Below are 9361 nucleotides of genomic sequence, written 5' to 3' on the forward strand. Positions count from 1 at the left end.
TAATTACTTACATTTAAATTAGTTTTTTAAAAGTTTCAACTTTTTTATTTTTACAACAGCACGCCTTAGCATATCATTATTGCCCTAGATTATTTCAAATTATCTTTCATTACCATACAATTTTTAACTTAAGTAATATAGGTATAGTATTTTTAAATTTTATCTTTCTTCCCCCCCCCCTATAATTACTTGTTTCATTGTGTAGTTTTTAAATATTTTTTTTGAAGGTCACTTGATGCTGCAGTAAAACTTGGATGAATCTCGATATTTATATATACGTATTTATGACAGTTGATGAGTATTATAGATTAAATATGTATTCAGTTATTCGAGCTAATTAGAATATTGTTTAGTTGTAATATTCCTTTTTAATCAACTTAAAAGTATTTTTATTTGAAAAATTTTTAGTGTGCCTATATCATAATCATAATTTTTTTTTTTTTTTTAAAAAGTGTTTAAAGCTTTTTTGAGTACTTAAAAAATGCTTGAAGGTGCTTATTTTTTGTTGAAAAATTTGTTATGTACCGTGATAAGATCTTTTTTCTATATATAAAACTATACATAAGTTCTCATTAACATTTAAGTACTTGTAAAACAAAAGTTTATCAAAACCTGACAGTTGAATGATGAAAATGGAATTAAAAAAGATAATTGATTGCTGCATGAAACTTAAAGGTATTACTATTAATTCATTTTTGTTTTCTCTTGGATTATCTTTACAGAAATCTAAGCTGTAAAAATTTATATCATTGTTTCTTAAAAGTGTTTATGTTTAACACCTGTAGAAAATTCAGAATCCTAGAATATATTTTAGTTAAAGACAAAAATTAGTGCTCATTGATGAAAATAAAACCATCTAAAAATTAATAACTACGATTCGAGCTAGCGTCCGAAAATCATTGCCCTCATGAAAGGGATAACAATATTTCTTTCTATTTCAGGAAACTTTGCTGTTAAATATTTCCTATAATTTTCAATTTATTGTTATATATATATATTTTTTAAGAAAGCAGCTCAAGTAAGAGGTTTTTGAAACAAATATTTAATGTTACAGTCTATGCACTAATATTAGATTTTAAAAATTCTTTAAGCCATCAAAAAATTAATTAATTATAAAAAGTTTGACTGTATGCTGGAATAAATTATTTCTTAGCTTGACTCTTGTTTAATTTGTATTCACAATAGCTGAATAAAACTCTTTATTTAACGTGTATATATATTTTTGAATATTATGAGTTGTCTTTCTAAAAATATTTGATCATATTTTAAATTGTGATAGATTTCTGATTAAATAGATTCTAGAATTAAATATATTCTAAATTTTATATGAATGTATTTATATTTATATGAATTATATTTTTATTGTTTTTTTCTTCCTTTTTTTTCATTATTATCTTCCCCTGATTTAAATTTTATTCATTTTTCTTTCAAAATGTATATTTTTATGCCGTTTGTTAGAGCTTTTATTGTAATTTCAGACATCATTTATAAGGAATACTCCCATTAGTGTGCATGAATAATACTGTAAAAAGTAATTGTTAAATAAAAAAATCTAGTGATTTCTTTTGGTTTGTGGATTAAATAAAACATTTCTTAAAACTAGTGTATCATTTTGTGTGCCACAACCTTTTGAAATAAATGTCTTTCCAAATTTTTCTTTTGAAATATTTATACAAAATTTGTTTTTTTTACTGGAGTATTTCAATTATGATACATTGCTTTTACTAGTGCTTTCCTTTCAACTGTTCAAACTAATTTCTTACATAGTACTTTTAATCACTTTCCTATTTACATACATTTATTTATGTGAATGTTATTTTTTTTCGGGTATGAGAGTTGTTAAATTTTAGTTTGATTTACTCTCTAGTGCAGCAGTTCTCAACTAGAGGGTAATTTATTATCTGATCGACGCGATTTCTTCAGTAGACCCCTTTGAATCTTCCAAATATTGATTTTGGGTTTGTTTTCAAACTCTCAGTTGTGAGAAGTTTCTTGCTAGATGAATTTCTTCATCCCAATCCAAAGACTTAGAAATGAGTCAATTAGCTATCAGAAAGCATCGTTTCACATTTGTCCCACTTCTCAGTTAGGTTACAAATGAAAATGACTTATAGAAGGATTAGAAGTTGAAAGCGTTTTGTCTTTGCAACTCCATAAACAAATTTTACTCTTTTCTGCCTTTCAAAGAGGAATGTAATCCCATTGTTCCTCTGAATGTGCACTATTTAGCTATCACAAGAACTTCCCCAAATATCAAACTTGCATGCTGGAGGTTACCGTGATTGATTACCAAAGATTGACGCTTCAAATGGAAATGCGTGGTTTTTTTGTAAGGCATTTGTTCATTTCTCCCTCGTCAGAAATGATTTTACTCCTGTTTCCATAGCAGCAGACTTTCATATGAGAGAAGTTCTTGTGGTGGCTGTACAGTACTCTCATGTTTATTATTTTGTACAAACAATTACGACCCACCCTGTATAGAGTTTTCTAACTGTATTGTATCATTTTTAAATGATCCTGGCAAAACATGATGGTATTTAAAGTGCATTTGTTTCAAATGAAGGTTTAATATTGTTATAGATTTTGTCAACTGGAATCGGGTGGCTTTANAATATCTTTTGTGATGTAACTCTTTCAAAAGTACATAAAAATGGTTGCCAGCAGGGGTGTACATGTAGATTTATTAAATACACCTTGCGCGCCACCTAAGAACCAAATCTAAAACCCGACACTCGAAATTTTTGCTCTGTTGCAATCGTACCCTGTTACAATTGACCCCATTCTCCCCTACTCTCATGTTTATTATTTTGTACAAACAATTACGACCTACCCTGTATAGAGTTTTCTAACTGTATTGTATCATTTTTGAATGATCCTGGCAAAACATGATGGTATTTAAAGTGCATTTGTTTCAAATGAAGGTTTAATATTGTTATAGATTTTGTCAACTGGAATCGGGTGGCTTTATTAGATTATGACAAAATAATGATAACTCTGTGCAAATTATGAATAGCTGGCTATCATGTGCTCAAAGTGATGAATCTTCCTATTCGAGCTTTTTTTTTTCTTCTTTCTTTGTGTTAGTAGAAACTTTAATGTAAATAAATAATCATAAGCATTAGAGCTGTGGTTTTGTATAATGTTCTCTAGCCTGAATAATTTTTCTCTGTTAGTTTGTCTTTGATTTTGTAGGGATGCCAACTGAGAAATATCTAATTACCAATTTTTTTAAATACATTTATAGACATCACACAGTTTACATCAGAGGTTGGGAACCTGTTTCTCTAGCTATATTTATTAATATTTAATTGTACAGATTACCACAATTTGAAAATTACTCGAATTAGCATGCTATCAAATCCATTGAGCATAACATCAAATAGGATGTCAACATCAAATAGGATTGTAATCTAAAGTTGGTTGCCATTCTGCTCAAGGTTCACAAAAAACCCAGGTTTTTTAGAAAAAACTCAACCCATGTGGGTTTTACTAGATTTTTTCATGAAAAGACCCAATTTCGTCTGAAGATAAAGGATTTTTATCAAGTATGTTCTTCATGTAAACTTTTATATACGAAATTTAAACATAGGATATTGTATTATATAATGAAAAAATATTGCATGATTATCATCAAGAATAATAATAAAAGAAATGGTTATGATAATAACTATTTCAGTTTTTATTTATTTATTTTTTGCCTTCTGAATGTACAATAAATTGCCCATTGACGAAGTTACTAAAATGATTCTTTGTATAATGTAAAGCTCAAGAAGTTATGTGATTAATTTAAAATTATAAATTAACACATAATTTGCTTTAAGTTAATGAATTTTTGAAGTGTTGTAAACATTTTTGCAATGAAATGTGCTTATCTTTTTGTTGAACATGGTATGTTTATTTGTATTTTACAATATGTAAGTTCTTTATAATTTACAAATTATTATTAACTTTTATCTTTATTTTATATTTTGCTTTAGAAATGAATGATAAAAAGATTTTTAAAAAATTAAAGATTTGTTTTGTAAGTATTCCAAGTATATAATTTTAAGATTTTAATGAACATGCAGAAATGCTCATTAAATTTAATTAATAAATATGTCTGAATAATTAACGCATATACAATTCAATCTTTCTTTTGTAATAAACAAAATTNGGGCTTCTAAGATTCTGTAATTTGATATTGTAATCAAACGTCTTAATGAGTAAGAAAAAAATCTTGAATTTGTATAATTAGCTTGATGAAAACTATTAGCGTAATTCGTAGCAGCCATTAATCCATGTGGAAGTAAATCCGAGTATTTGTGAGTAGCCTCTAGTAAATATTTATTTCATTAATAAATATTCTCTATACAATTCAATCTTTCTTTTGTAATTAACAAAATTTTTATCAAATAAAATATTGTCAAACAAAACTAAGATTCATAAACATTAATTAAAATGCATTTTTGGTTCTCGTTAAAATATGAATTTAATCTCGAGTGTCTTCCTGAAACTAAAAATTTAAAATATCGGAAGTCTCTTCATTATTGAAATATTTAAACATAACAGATACTATTCATAACAGATATTTTAAGTGATTTCACAGTTTGAACTGAACTAATCTAAAATCAGAAAATATTCTTTCTATTCTAGCTGTCATAAAATGGGGTTGCCACTCCACAGAGAGAAATACAGGAATTTAAAAGTCGCCTAAAGTAACCGGGAAAAATTCAGGAAATTTTGTTTCTTATTTTCGTCTTTTAAAAAATGTTTACCACTCAAAGTACAATCTATGGAATATTCAAGAATGATATTTAAGCTAGAATAAACATGGTGCGTAGCCTTTTTAAAAAGTGCTCATGGGTGCTTATTTCCGATTTTCGTTTTTTAAAAGCCTTAAAGGTGCTTGTTTTACAGGGTGTTTTTAAAAAGTGCTCAATTTTCCCTTTTCGTAAATGAGACTTTTTTGTTAACCATGTCGATTTTCGCCACGTATTACACACTTTTCACATTGTTCTATTCAGCGTTTTCAAAATTCATTCAAACAAAGTTCCTTTCGGCATACCGTCTGTTCGTAGTGTATGAAAGCGCCAATGATGGAATACTTGCGGGTCCGCACAAGCGTCTAATGAGCTGGGTTCGGTGCGACTCTCGTGTGCAACTCTGCTGCATTTTGCAAGATTTTCTCAATTTCAGGCTTCATTTTACACCCTCTGATATCGAACCGAGAAATCTCTTAATCATTTTATAATGACTGATATAATCGGGGAAAAAAAAAAGAGTTCTATGCCAGGAACTAGTTATTTTATCATGATCATGTAAAGTCTTTGAAAATTTTGTATTTTATTAGCAATGTATATCGCGCTTAAAAATATTCTTTTAGTGCTTAAAAGGTGCTTATTTTTTGTTGCAAGATTTGGCTACGCACCCTGTTAAACTTATTAATTTACTACAGCATTATTTGTTTTAAGTGCGTTCAGCTATTCCTTTTTTTCCACAAGTTTTTCCAGCAGTTGTAACTAGTATAGTTAGCCCAACGCTGCTCGTACAAGAGCACAGTGATTGTGTTTTCCTGTATTGCGTACAATACGTACAGGGAATACTCAGGGAATTTTTTTTCTTCTCTAGACTTTGAGTGGCTACCCTTTGAAAGCAGCAGTGCATATTTTAGTAATTAGATGAGATGTTTTGCTTGGTTATTAGAAGTTATGATTTTTTACCAATTTTTGGGTTCAATATTCTAAGCTTTCAATATAGATTTTTTTGAAAAGCTAAAGTAGATAGAAACAAGTACTGTCTACAATAACGATCTTATTATAAAATGGGACTGTTTTAATCTAATGTTTTAACGTAAATACTCAATACAGATTTTTTTTTAAACTGAAAATTTTTTGCCCACATTCTGTGTGTAAAAAAAAATCATATGTATTATATATACGTTAATGTATTCTAATTAGCCCTGAAGAGTTAACAATTATGTCATAAGTATTATGAGTATGTATGTCTTAGTGTTTTTAAAAGAAAGTACGAAGAGCTGACAAATATTCCAAAGGATGACTTATGTTGGGTGATACTTGTTTAATTTTTTTTATAATAAGTTGGCATCCCAAATTGTGTTTTCGATGTTGTGTGGGTTAATATCTTCTCAGATATTCGTGTTTAATGTGTTGATGATAGGTGCATATTTATGTGTTGTAATAAATAAGAAAATCTGTGCCATATGTAGGTGAATATTTTATGTACAAAATTGGATAATTATGTTGAAATAAAGAGCACCGTAAGGAGATTAATTTGAAAACTTTGTCCTTCTTTTATTTGTGTTTATTAATCTTGCTCTAATGCATTTAGTGTTGAAAAATCTATGAAATTTCTTTTTACGCTTTGGCAACAGAAATTGCCTTTGTTTTTATGTATATATACAATACACTGAACTTCTATTTAACGAACTTTTCTTTGAGATCCACTTTCCCTATTTCCCAAAATATTTCAGAACATTTCAAACTTGTTAACGCATTTTATGGGAGAAATGACTTTGAATTGATTTTCGAAGCTGCTTTTAGAGAAAGCAGTAAAATCCTTTTTGGTTTGCATTTCAAACGAAAAACTTAACAAAACTAACGGATTTTATCAGGAGCAATTAAATTTAAGGACGCCTGTGGTAATAAATGTATAAAAATTACTTCTATACTAAATGCTGCTATAATTTTGTACATAAATTTAGCTTTTTTCAGTTGGAAATGTATGTAGCATGATAATGTAACACTGGATAATGTTTTGCTCTATTCTTGCTTTCCACGCAGATTTCTTTTACGGTTAAGATTTATATGATAAATAGTAGATACTAGTTTACAAGATAAAAGTGTATCAATTGCTATTTTAATTATGTCTATAGTTCATGAATTTAAAACCTGTTTTGTGTTTAAGTATTTCATAAGATGATTTTCTATTTAATGAATTATCCATATAACGAACTTTTTATCAGGATTTATCGACTTCGTTAAATAGAGGTCCGACTGTATATATGCATACACGCACACTAGCGTGATGAAGTCTTTGCCTAAAGTTTTATTTAGGATTTATATTATAAAATTCAAATAAATCTCAGTTATCCTTTAATTCTGGAATTTTATTGATGAATATAATCACGTTGTGCTATCCAAAATTACAATTGCCAGGGCTTCTAAGATTCTGTAATTTGATATCGTAATCAAACGTCTTAATGAGTACGAAAAAATCTTGAATTTGTATAATTAGCTTGATGAAAACTATTAGCGTAATTCGTAGCAGCCATTAATCCATGGGGAAGTAAATCCGAGTATTTGTGAGTAGCCTCTAGTATAATTTAAAGAAAAAAAAAGGGGGGGGGACATTAGTTTTATAGCATATAGTTAAATTTTTATTTATTACTTCATTAAGCGAAACTACTAGCAGCAAAATCGTAATCTTGCAAATAAGCCGAAGAAATAATTTGAACTATATTTGGATTAATTAAACAAAGTTGCAATTTCTTATATACCCTCTTGCAATATTTGTATTTTTTTTTTTTGTTGCCACTCTATCAGTAATCCTTATCGAGGGAACAAGTGAATTGCTCAAGATTCGAGGATTGGCTCCCCACAGCGTGCTGGGGAGCTTAACCTCTGTTTTATTTATATTTTATAACCGTCGTTGAACAGCCGACCCTTTTTNGGGGGGGGGGTGTTTACAACTAATGTTCAACTCCGTGGCCTTGTCATTTTGAACCCAATCTAGAAGACAAGGGAACTCGCGTATTAAGTATTGGGAGAAATTTACTTTCATGGAGGACTTTTTTTTAATGGAACTAACCCTCATTTGCGCTACATGAAGAGGCAAACCACGAGAACCTCTCACAGTTAGCCTGATTCCAAGGGGACTCTAACCCATGGTCCGCCTATCACTGAGGATCATCAGCACTGTGGTCGGTGCAAGCCGGATGCGGAATTCGTATCGAACAGCCATCGCTGAGATTTGAAGCCGGTTCACCTCGTTGGATAATCCTAAAAACGGATCGATTTTTCAATTCCGGTTATAATGTAAAATTAAAGTTCGTTGCATAACACTTCAAGTTTACAGAGTCTGTCATCGCATAAAAAATACTTTTATAGCGAATGTTTGTAACTGTTTAGATTTCGCAACAGTTTTTGATAACTGATTGGTTGCGTCTGTCATATTTTAACGTCATATGTTCTAATTCTGAAAACGGCAGAAAATGTAAACGTGGAACTAATTCACAGCGTTGGTGGTCCAATTCTTTAATAGTTGAAATAATGTTTCATTATCTTTGTTCCTAAAAGTGTATAGAAAATGTCATCACCATTAAAAGCGATAAATACCCAAAACATATTATATGGCAATCCATTAAATTTATGATGCATTTTTACTCTAAGGTAGGATACATAAAACCCTTACATTTATAAAAGAATTTATTTGCCGTCGGGGAAAAAATTCTAAGAAGCCTCAAAATTAAATAAGGTCAATGATTCTAGAGTATTTTTCTGGCTTCTGTTCTTACTGCCTTTTTTTCCCCCCTTTTGATTTTCATCCTCTATTGAAACTATTTAGCCATTTCCGACTAATAGCTTTAGATAGAATCTTAGTTCGTGAAAATCTGAACGTACGATCAAATAATATTTTCTAATTCAGATTTATTTTAATCGTCATCACGGATTAAATTTTGTAGTGGTTTTAAGATAGTGTACCACTGCTACATTTCAGTGTTTTTTAATGAAAGCTTTTACGAATAATATCGATCAGAGATGATAGTGCTCCGGGAAAAATCCGGATTTTCCGCTAACCGCGATCCGGAAATTTCTGGAAATCCAAGGTCTAGAAGTTTCAAGAAATCATCGATCGCATTTATGTATAGAAATTCTTGTAATATTTTATTTAAAAATATTAGAACTAGAATTTATGATTGGGCATCTGTTTCGTTTGTGAGTATTTTTCTGGTAGAATAATAAATGGAATTAGAGATAAAAGTAAACTTATAACATCATTATTAATTTAAATCATGCTGCGTGTAATTTATTTCGAATTCCATGTCGTAAAAATATCAATGAATTAAATTTATGAAAACATAAATATTTTTTTAGATGCGTTATTAATGATTTTACTCAAGAAATTTTCACGATTTGTTTAACGATTTGTTTCACGAAATTTTCACGAGTTGGGCTCGATTCTCCGATTTTATTTCATTTTATTTGTTTATGGAATGAAAAAGTGACTTGAAATTTATTTTTGCAATAAAAATAAGGAAAGGATGATACAGGCTTACGGCGCATTTAAAATTTTTTTATTTTATATATTATATATATTTATTTATATATATATATATATATATACACTGGTTATCATAAATTAA

This window comes from Parasteatoda tepidariorum, chromosome 6, assembly GCF_043381705.1.
Source record: "Parasteatoda tepidariorum isolate YZ-2023 chromosome 6, CAS_Ptep_4.0, whole genome shotgun sequence".
Taxonomy (NCBI): Eukaryota; Metazoa; Arthropoda; class Arachnida; order Araneae; family Theridiidae; genus Parasteatoda; species Parasteatoda tepidariorum.